This window comes from Microtus ochrogaster, linkage group LG10, assembly GCF_000317375.1.
Source record: "Microtus ochrogaster isolate Prairie Vole_2 linkage group LG10, MicOch1.0, whole genome shotgun sequence".
In the NCBI taxonomy this organism is placed as follows: Eukaryota; Metazoa; Chordata; class Mammalia; order Rodentia; family Cricetidae; genus Microtus; species Microtus ochrogaster.
The window spans coordinates 2,837,801-2,849,304 of record NC_022035.1 but is presented as its reverse complement, the minus strand read 5'-3'; positions in this window follow the sequence as shown (position 1 = coordinate 2,849,304).

Below are 11,504 nucleotides of genomic sequence, written 5' to 3'. Positions count from 1 at the left end.
CTCCTCCAGCCTATAGCCGCTGAGATACCAGCCCATTGGGGCGTGGTCTCTCTCCCTTTAAAAAAGCGGCCACTTCCCTCTCCTCTCTCTCTTCACTTCCTGCTCCGCCCGGCCACTAGACTCCCTTCCTAGCACAGAGGGCTGACGGTGATCTGTAAGTTTTTTCCCCTTTAAATAAATCCTACCCTATTAATCATAATTCCAAACTGCTGTGGCATTGTTTGTGACTTACACCTTCACAAGAGGTTCTGGATTTTGGTTTGGAATTTTCTTTCAGATGATCTGGTATTATGAATCCAAAGCTTCTGTTTCAAAAACTGAAGACAAAACCCGAAGACAAAACCTCTTAGATCAAGGCTTTGTGGTCAGCCCCAGAAGAGCCCACACCCTTCTTTAACCCTCCTTGGCCTGAATATTGGTTCTAATTTTCCTCCACTCAAATCTGGGAGGGCAACAACGTGCGGCGATGGGTATCCACTCCCTCCCGCACTTCTGACCCCTGCCTTCTCTGGGACCTTTGCACAGAGCTACACTAACCCATCGGGTCCCACGCCGTGTTACAGCAACATTTCATCAAATCCTAAACTGTTCTTTAGAGGTGACAGAATATATATACACACACTCCATTAACTTTCTTAAGACAAAATAATTTCTTTTCTTTTTTTAAAGACAGGGATTCTCTGCATAACAGTCCTTGCTATTCTAGAACTCTCTTTGTAGATCAGGCTGGCCCCCATCTCCTTGCTTCTGCCTCCCAAGTGCTGGGATTAAAGGCGTGTGCCATCACTGCCCGACTGAGATAATTTCTTAAGAGAGATTATTTCTAAATAGAAATTAGAACTCACAAAATAGTTCAGAGGATTAAAGGCACTGATACCCAAGCCTGATGACCTGAATTAGATCCCCCAGAACCTGCACGGTAGAGTGATCTGACCCCCACAAATTGTCCTTTGACCTCCACATGTATTCTGTGGCACGTGCGTGCACCATCAAATGTGTATGCGCACACACACACACACACACACACACACACACTCCACAAACAAAATGATGATGGCAGTAACAGCAAAGGCAATGTAAATAATTTTTAAAAGTAATATGAACTTAGAGGGTCTGAGGAGAAACTGAGGAAAGTTCTTGCTGGATAAGCCTGACACACTGGCTCGGCTCCCCAGGCTCCATGTAAAAAGACAGTCACGGCACCCACACACCCATCATTCCTGCACTGGGCAGGTGGAAAAGAGAGGGTTGCTTCTGAGGCTTCCTGGCCAACTAGTCTTGCTGAATCCGTGAGAACCAGGCTTTGGGAGAGACCGTGTCTCAAAAATAAAATGGAGAGTGACGGAGGGAAGCACCTAATATCAGACACTAGCCTCCATGCATGCATTCACACCTATATATAGACAAACATATATGTACACCTAATATCAGACACTAGCCTCCATGCACGCATTCACACATACATATACACAAACATGTATGTACACCTAATATCAGACACTAGCCTCCATGCATTCATTCACACCTATATATAGACAAACATATATGTACACCTAATATCAGACAATAGCCTCCATGCACCTATTCACAACTAATATACACAAACATGTATGTACACCCCATGCCCATACCTCAAGAGTACTATAAACTAGAAATGCAAATAGAATGGTTTCTACAAAACCATATGTATTCCAACAGGTAAACGCTTGGGAATCAGAACATTAGAAGATGTAGGGAAATAGCCAGGCCTGTATTTAAGCACAGATTTGCACTGGAACACAAACCAAGATGGCCATGCCACATAGACAGCAAAGGCTTATGGGCAGTGTTGGAGCAGTATAACTTCCAAAATAATGAGCAATATTTTTAAAAATAATATTGATTCTTTGGGAATTTCACATCACACAGTCCAATCATATTCACTTCTCAGTTCTTCTGTGTCCATCCCCCCCCAGCTTTGTGATACCCCTCAAAAATAAAAACAATAAAAATCATCGAAAAATAAAGAAAAAAGCAAGCCCAATTTGTGTCATGTATATACTCCGTGGAGCATGCTCAAACTCTTTAAAGCCGGCAACAGCTTCCACGTGGTTTCTGGTGAGAACACAGACTGTCAGTCAGCACAGCCCCTGCAGCAGTAGGACCACAGCGCCGACAAGCCCAGACCACAGACGATGCCATCATGGCTTCTGTCGGAGGCACAGACTGTGAGCATCCACATGGATCTTGGGTTTCATCAAGGCCTGGGGCATCAGCATGGACCATATACACCAACTTGGCCTCTGGTAGCATCACTGACCATGGTGTTCCTTCAAGAAGATCCAGTTTAGGAAGTGAACAGTTCCTCATGTCAGGCCTGCGCTGTTACACATGTCCGGGGCAGCACATCCGGGGGACTGAATCTGTCTGCTTAAGCTCCAGGCTGCTGTACCCTGCCCCACTGACTCTATGGGGCAATGACATGTTCTGTGTCCATGTCGGCTACCTGTCACTACTGTCGTGGGCCCAGCTCTGCCTTTCTCAACAGCACATATTCTGCTCCACTGTTTTATCTTTCCTATCTCTCCACATACCTGTTCATCACAGTGGCACCCACCTCTCCAGGGGCTTCCAATGAACGACTTTTTTTTTTTTTTTTTTTTTTTTTTGAGACAGGGTTTCTCTGTAGCTTTGGAGCCTATCCTGGAACTAGTTCTTCTAGACCAGGCTGGCCTCGAACACACAAAGATCGGCCTGCCGCTGCCTCCTGAGTGCTGGGATTGAAGGCATGTACCACCACCACCCAGCCAATGAACAACTTTTTAAAAGTTCTCGATGGGCATGGTGGCACATGCCTGCAATTCTAAAACTCAGAGAATTGTGGGTTTGAATCCAGCCTAAGCTACAGAGAAAGACTATGTCTCAAAACAACAAGGGTTCTGAACAAAGCTAACCCTCAAAACCTTACCCCTAGGAAAGCTAGGGTACATTAAACTATGCAGCAAACACAAGTGCATATAAAACGTAGTGAGATTTGGGGTTTGAATAATTAGATATAGGTTTCTCCAAATTTGTAATTTCCTAGTCGGGCATGTGGGAGTCACTTCTGGTGCAGATCAACTTTTCTTTCCAAAGTTTAAGCCCAAATGTGTATGCCATTGTTATCCTGACACTTGATCAGGAAATGTCAGCTGTACCCTCAATCAACCGATAATCAAAAAAGAAAAAAAGAACATACTTATGGTGGAAATAAATCAGGCTACTCTTTTCTAATATGTTGTTAAGTTATGTGCATATGTGTGTCTCTGTGTGTGAGAATGGGCACATCTGAGAGCAGGGGCCCGTGGGGCCAGCAGAGAGCTAAGATCACCTGCATCTGGAGTTCCAGGCAGTTTGATCCACTATTATGGATACTGTGAATTGAACTCAGATTCCTCTCCAAGAGCAATAAGGACCCCGAACTGCTAAGCTCTCTCTCCAGGCCCGGTGTAGTTTTCTAGTGATGGGATACCAAAAGCCGCTGAATCTCAGGGAGTTCTCAAACATCTTGGCATGCCCCCCTTCCAGCTCGGTGTCTACAGAGAGAAAAGCCCACAAACAAATCAGGAAGGGAGGCTCCTGCAGTGAACGGTTCTCACCTTGAGGTGGCCTTTGTGTCCCTGTCTGCCCTGTGGCCCTGGGAGCCTGTCTTCTGCTTTTCTCTTGTAGTGCTCGGTCCACTTTTTACATGTCGGAAGGGAGGTAATTTTCCTGTGGCATGGTGGAAGCTTTAAGAGCTGAACATGCAAATTATATCGTTAGATCTTCAAAAGAGGATCAAACTGTCTGTTGTTTCATTTCCCCCTTTAAAGTTTGCCCTTAATTGCAGCCTCTAGACCAAGCTGCATGTCTTGGCATAACTCCCATGCTGGGAAAAAAAAAAAAAAAAAGTTAAGGAATTCCTTCCTGCCTGTGTGTCTAGTCCACTTTCAACCTGGTCCCAGGCCAATGCTGCCCTCTTTAAGGTTGTGTGAACCCTGCCCTTGCCTTCTGACTGTTCTACAATTGCCTGAACTGAGTTTCCCCTGTGACAGCATCACCTTCTCCCAGTCACCCCTTGAAAGTGACCCATCTCACCACAATTCAGAAGTGGCTTCTAGGGGCTAGAGATGTAACCTGTGATAGAGTGTGCGCCTAGCATGTGCGAAGCCCTGCTTCAGTCCTTAGCACTGCAAACACTTCAGCAAAGGGCTGGACATCTGCAATCCCAGCACTCAGGAGGATCAGGTAGGGGCATCAGGCGTTTAAGACCATCTTCCCTTAGCTATACAGTGAGTTCAAGGCCAGCCTGGAATATATGAGAACCTATCTTTGCAGGGCCAGGGTGCAAAATTAGCAGATTCTAGACTAGAACCGTTCAACCATCGTGCACTCTCTAGAAAGTACAAGGCCCTGGGTTCAGTCACCAACATAGCAAAGTCTAAGGGTGAATTAAAGAAAAATAAGACAAATAAAAGAACAAATTCTCTTTACTACTCTATAGTGTTCAACTCCAGGGCTTACTGGGTAAAAGGTTAGGGAAGTGACAGGTTATCAGTGAGCTCACTGGTGTGCAAAGGGATCTGTGGATTTACTAATCAATTATTACTATTATCATTGGCGGTGTCATGAAACTGCTACTAAGTAAGATGGGGAAATGATGTAGGCTCTTGTTTATTTTTGGTGCTGTTTTTAATCCCAACACAGTTAGATGTTTAGTCATCTATTCATAACTGCGCTAAAGCAAAAATATCGTTGGTGAAGTAATTCATATTTACCTTTTCCTTGCTCCTTTGAGAGTTAGCGAGTCTCTCAAAATGTCTTCCTGCCTTTTTCTTTGTCAGCACCATTGGAAAACCCTTCATTTTCCAGTTTATTATCACATCCTCTGCCCTTCTGATGGTTTAAGATGCCCTTCCTTTGACCTTTTCCAACATCCTTAGTTTTTTTTTTTTCTGGATATACAGAGACTTGCCAAGCTGGGGGACACATATACCCTACATTTGGGCACAGATGTAGAACCATACGTTTCCGTTTTCTTTCTAAAGAATACCACAGGCCAAGGAGCACTCGGGGGCTTGACATTTCTTAGAGAAGCAACCACTGTGTGTCTCTTCATTGTGAACCAAGGATGCAGCTTTCCGTTCATGCCTCCCTGTCCTTCAACTTCTCCTTTGCTCTAGAATCCCATGCAGCTTCAAGACCTCACTTGAATGCTGCCTCCTCTATCGTATTAGTCTGTTTCCAGGATAGTAATGTAAGAAATTGTTTCACATGATTATGAAAGTCTCATAACCTGCCAATCAAAATCTAGACATCCATGAGAGCAGGTGATACAGTTCCAGCCTTAACTGGACACTGTTGGAACTAAGAGAATCAATGAGATAAGTCCCAGGTCAAGTCCAAAGTCACAAGAGCTGAAGAGCCCCTCATATAAACCTGTCATGGTTTAGGCATAAAGGGCTCTCATCCCTCCCTACCAAAACCAAACGACTCATGTGTTGAGGGCTCAGTTCCTAGTACCCTGGTGTTCAGAGACAGGACTTTAAAGGAAGAATTGAAATGCAAAGACTCTCCTGTCATCAACAGCCAGATCCACTGGTGGGGTCATACGTGGTTGTCATCCGGTGGGTGCTAGAAACTAGGAAGTGAGCTTTACTAGGAAGTAGATTTCATGGAGGGCCTCATAGAAACTTGGCCCGGGGCATTACCTGCCGTTCTCCTTCATTCTGTTCCTCGACTGTCATGATGTGAACAGCTTTGTTCTGCCGCATGTCCCCACCATAGTGCTGTGCTTCATCTTGGACCAACAAGCAAGGGATCTGGTCAACAATACGCTGAACTACAAGTTAAAAATTTAAGAAAGCAAACACAAGCCCTGTTCCTAATAGGAAAAAGCTGATGTCCTCACTGCTGCATTTGGGAGGAAAGAGAACTTGCTTTTCTTCCATAGACTTTTTTATTCAAGCTTATAAATAAACAAATCAAGTTGTGTTGGATGATGCCCAGCCACAGTGAGGAAATGCAATTTTCTTTACTCAATATATGTTTTTCGAATGCTGCTCAGACCTCTCCAGAAATACTTTAACCAGATTATATGGCTGTCCTGTGGCCTAGTCAAGGAGCCCATGTGCTAGTATTACTTGTTGTTCTGGACAAATAAAGAAACAACTTGAGAGACAAAAGACTTACTTTGGCTTACTGTTTCAAAGCATTCAGTCCACAGTCTCTTGGCCCTTTGTGTTTGGGCAGAACTTCATGGTAGAAGGAGTGTGTGGTAGAGTAGTTTCTTCAGCCTCAGGACGACAGCAAGCAGGAAACTAGAAAGGGAACAGGGGCAAGATACCAGTAAGGAACCACACCCAGTGACCTACTTCCTTCAACTAGGACCTATCTCCTAGACTTTCCACTATGTCAAAAATAGTGGAACCAGCTGGGGCCAAGTCCCCAACACATGGGCCTTTATATAGTACACATCATCACCAAACTATAGCAACATATAAAATTACTCCGTGAAGCTATGTGGACACTTGGTCACATGCCTGTGGATACCTATAAAGGCCAGAAAAGGGTCTCAGCTACTCTGCCGTGGGATTTGCGTGCCGTTCTGCACTCTGTGACGAGGGCACTGGTAACGACTGAAACACCTCTCTAGGCGTTATACATAAATTGTACATAATATACAAAATTATATCTATATATAATATTTGTTCACTTTTTTTTAAAAAAGGCAAATAACAAGACTGGAAAGATGGACCAGTGGTTAAGAGCATTTATTGGCCTTGTAGAAGATCTGGGTTCATTCCCAATATCCATATGGTAGTTTATAATCATTTGTAATTTCAGTTCTGGGGAGCTGACACCTTTTTCTGGCCTCTTTGAGCACCAGGCATGTAGGTAGTACAATATGCATGCAAACAAAGCAATGGTGCACTTAAAATAAAATAAATATTTTTTAAATTAAAATAAAATTAAGAAACAAATATTCTCAATTATCTCCCTTACTAAGAACTCTTGAAATAGGATGGCTCTTGATCCCATAAATGAAAGAGCCCTTCTCTCACTGACTCTGACATTTTCTACCTTTCTGACTGACTGTGGGCCAACCACTTTCTAGACAATAGATACCACAGCCCTGGAACCACAGATGGACATGACAATATCCAAATCAAGAGGACTTTCCTCTTCCTTTTTATTGTTGTTGCTGCTGGTTTTGTTTGTTTGTTTATTTATTTATTTATTTATTTATTTATTTATTTTAATTTTTCAAGACAGGGTTTCTCTGCATAGTCCTGGCTGTCCTGGAACTCACTCTGTGGATCAGCCTGACGTCAAACTCAAGGGAGCCACCTGCCTCTGCCTCCTGAACGCTGGGATTAAAGGCATGTGCCGCCATCGCCTGGCTCCTCTTCCTTTCTTGATCCTTTTCAAGGAAAAGAAAAGTTTCATTTAAGCCAACCAATAGACTTCTCTCAAACTGGACAGGATGAAGCATATAACCCTTTCTAAAACAAATACTGTCCAGGGCATCGGGGGTACAACAATTAGTGCAGACCAAGGTAAGTGAGGACCAACAGCAACACTTTGTGCTGAGGCACAGCTGATGTGTGTTGTACCGGAGAATCTTCACAGGAAATGTTCCCTAGCCATCCCTGGTCTCCATAGCAGGCTACACACAGACAAAGCCAAGCAGGGTTCAGCACCAGTGGTATGCCAGGACAGAGAGCTTAGACTATGCGGTTTAGTCATTTTCAGTGATGTTGGATCATCAGGAATGTAGCAACAACAGTTTCTAGTCCGGTGAACGGGCTTCCTTGGATGAGAACTTGTGAATTTGAATGTTAGCCACTTGGGCGAGTTCCGTTTCCAGTTCTGGTGTCAACTACAGACACCGTAGCTCTTCCTGACCTAGGGGGTACCTCTTCCTGAGCTAGTTTGTTGCTAGGCTGCGGAAGAGAGAATAGGGTAAGACCTCGGTACCAGAGGCGAAGTTCATCTTGCCTCATTCCCAAATATCACGTGGGGAAAGACTGTACACTTGGATCAAACACACTCTCCTAGCAACAAAGTCGATAAGAGGGAGTGGAGCAATGGACCCTGCGCCACAGCGGGCTGACCCTCTCCAACTGTTTCTAGATCTCAGTTCTAAACTCAGTAGGTTTTTGCCTTGAACACTGAAGATTTTACCTGTCTTCTCTCATCCAATGCTGCAAATAAGGAAACTGAAGTTCTTTGTCTGGTTCTAGAAGTACTCTTCCTAACTTATCTTCTTGATCTTGCTAGACATGATAAGACTGATCCAAATGTTCCAATTTCGTGTGGGTTTTTCTCTCTTGTTTGGAATATGTCCTCGGGCCTAAGAGGTCATTTAGTTTTTCAGGTTCTCTTGCGGTTGTTGACATGAGGATTGCCTCGTGTCAACATATTCCCCAGAGCCACCTAGGGGAACCACATACTACTAAACAGAGTCTGTAACTTAAAAACCTTCTTACAGCCAGAAGGTGGTGGCTCCCACCCTTAATCCCTGTCCTCTGGAGGCAGAGGCAGGAGGACTCGGTGAGTTTGAGGACAGCCTGGCCTACAGAAGGTATTCCAGGACAGCCAGGGCTACACTGAGAAACTGACCTTTATTTTTCATCTCTTCATTCTCTGTAAGCTGTTCTAAACAGATGTGTGGCTTTGATTCTCTGGGATTGTGAATTGTAGGCTGGTTTTTTTTTTCTTTCTTTCTATCCAAAAGCCACTTATGAGGGAGTACATATGATATTTGTCTTTCTGGGTCTGGGTTACCTCACTCAATACGATGTTTTCTAGATCCATCCATTTGCCTGCAAATTTCAAGACGTCATTATTTTTTTCTGCTGTGTAGTGCTCCATCATGTAAATAGACAACATTTTCCCTATCCATTCTTCAGTTGAGGGTCATTTAGGATGTTTCCAGGTACTGGCTATGTCCTTGTAGCACAACTGAGCATCCTTTTTGTATATATCCAAAAGTGGTATTGCTGGGTCTTGAGGAAGGTTGTTTCCTAATTTTCTGAGAAATTGCCATACTGACATCCAAAGGGGCTGTACCAGCTTGCATTCTCACCAGCAATCCTGGAGTGTTCCCTTTACCTGACAACCTCTCCAGCGTAAGTTGTCATCAGTGTTTTTGATCTTGGCCATTCTTACAGTTGGAATTCTTAAAATGGATTCTCAGAGTTGCTTTGATTTGCATTTCTCTAATGACTAAGGATGTTGAACATTTCCTTAAGTGTCTTTCAGTCATTTTAGATTCCTCTGTTAAGAGTTCTCTGTTTAGGTCTGTACTCCATTTTTTTATTGGATCACGTGTTCTTTTGGTGTCCAATTTCTTGAGTTCTTTGTATATTTTGGAGATCAGACCTCTGTTGTGGGATTACTGAAGATCTTTTCCCATTCTGTAGGCTGTTGTTTTGTCTTGTTGACCGTGTCCTTTTCTTTATAGAAGCTTTTCAGTTTCAGGAGGTCCCATTTATTAATTGTTTCTCTGTGTCTGTGCTGCCGGGGTTATATTTAGGAAGTGGTCTCCTGTGTCAATGCGCTTAAGTGTACTTCCCACTTTCTCTTTTATAAGGTTCAGCGTGACTGGCTTTATGTTGAGGTCTTTGATTCATTTGGACTTGAGTTTTGTGCATGGTGATAGATATGGGTCTATTTTCATTCTTCTACATGTTGATATCCAGTTATGCCAGCACCACTTGTTAAATATGCTGTCCTGGAACTCTCTATGTAGACCAGGCTGGCCTCAAACTCAGAGGTTCACCTGCCTCTGCTTCTAGAGTGCTGGCATTAAAGGTGTGTGCAACCACACCCAGCTATTTTTTTTTCCTAGAAAAGATTAAAGTAGCGGGAATGTCATTTTTACTGGTTGAAAGTGGCCTGTTCAGGTTCAGTTATATAGCACACTGAGCTTACCAGAGGGCCCAGGTTCCTCTATACAAATGGATATATATACTCACTGTGGCAGCCATGCCTATAATCCCAGCACTTGGGTGGCTGAGGCAGAAGGATCATCCATTCAAGAGGAGCTTGGGCTACATACTAAATTTTAGGCAGAGACTGTAATGCCCATCTCAAAAACACACGTACAATCAACAACAAAGAAATTGTTTTGTAGGGGAATGTCATTATCTGTGTATATCCGGGAAAGTGAGATATAAATAGTAACTTAGATTTGGTTTGATTGACTCCATTTGTTTGTTTGTTTGTTTGTTTTAGGACTAAGGGTGTGTGAAACCAGGCCCTACTAACTGACTCCACTTTTATTTTATATTGAGTTGGGGAAACTTAGTACAAGAGTCTGGACCAAAACAGTGTCTCCTATAATTTTTACTTAACAAGCATAAATTTCTATAACGTGTAGAAAACTTATTAATGAAGTGACTGTGTCCATGCAATCAAATAAGGTTTCTGTCATTGGGGGCATGTGTGTGTGTGTGTGTGTGTGTGTGTGTGTGTGTGTGTGTGTGGTGTGTAGTAAGTATGGCATGTGTGTGTGTGTGTGGCGTGGTGTGCGGTGTGTGTGTGTGGTGTGTGTGTATGGTGTGTATGTGTGCGTGTGTGTGGTGTGTGTGTGTGTGTGATGTGGCATGTGTGTGTGTGTGTGGTGTGTGTGTGGCGTGGTGTGCGGTGTGTGTGTGGTGTGTGTGTATGGTGTGTATGTGTGCGTGTGTGTGGTGTGTATGGAGTGTGGTGTGTGTGTGTGGTGTGTGAGGAGTGTGGCGTGTGTGTGTGTGTGTGTGGTATGTCAGGAGTGTGGCGTGTGTGTCTATGTGTGGTGTGTGTGGTGTGTGGGGAATATGACATATGTGTCTGTGGTGTGGTGTGTGTGTGGTGATGGTAGTGGTATTTTGTTTGTTGTTGTTTGTGGGCAGTGGATTTTTTGATTTTTGTTTATTCATTTTGCATGTAGTATGAGCACATGTATGTGCAGGGACTCACTCCCATGCACACACCTGTGAAGGAGAGACTGAGTGTCCAGCTTTCCCCCTAAGATTAGTTACTCCTTATTCCCTTGAGAATAAAATATCTCAATTTGATAACAGTTCTTACCACAAAAAGGATAAGGAAGAGTTTGTCCTAGAGCCAAATATGAGTGACCATGGCCCAGGAAGATTGATTTGGGTTATGTTGATTTCCATGTTCCAACACGATAGCAATTTTGTAAACTTTTTATAGTAACAGAACAAAGAAAATCACAAATTAAGAAAAACACTCTCCAATTATACTGATAAAACATCAAACAAACGGCAGAAAAGTGGGGGAGTATATTTTGGACACAGGAGAAATCAGGGTTTCCCTTTTGGGGTTCTTAGTCTTGGTTTTGTTTATTTGTTTAGTTTCTGTGTTTTGTTTTGTTTTGTTTTGGTTTTTGGTCTTTTGAGATAGGGTTTCTCTGTAGTTTTCTGGAGCCTGTCATAGAGCTAGCTCTTGTAGACCAGGCTGGTGTGGAACTCACAGAGATCTGCCTGCCTCTGCCTCCC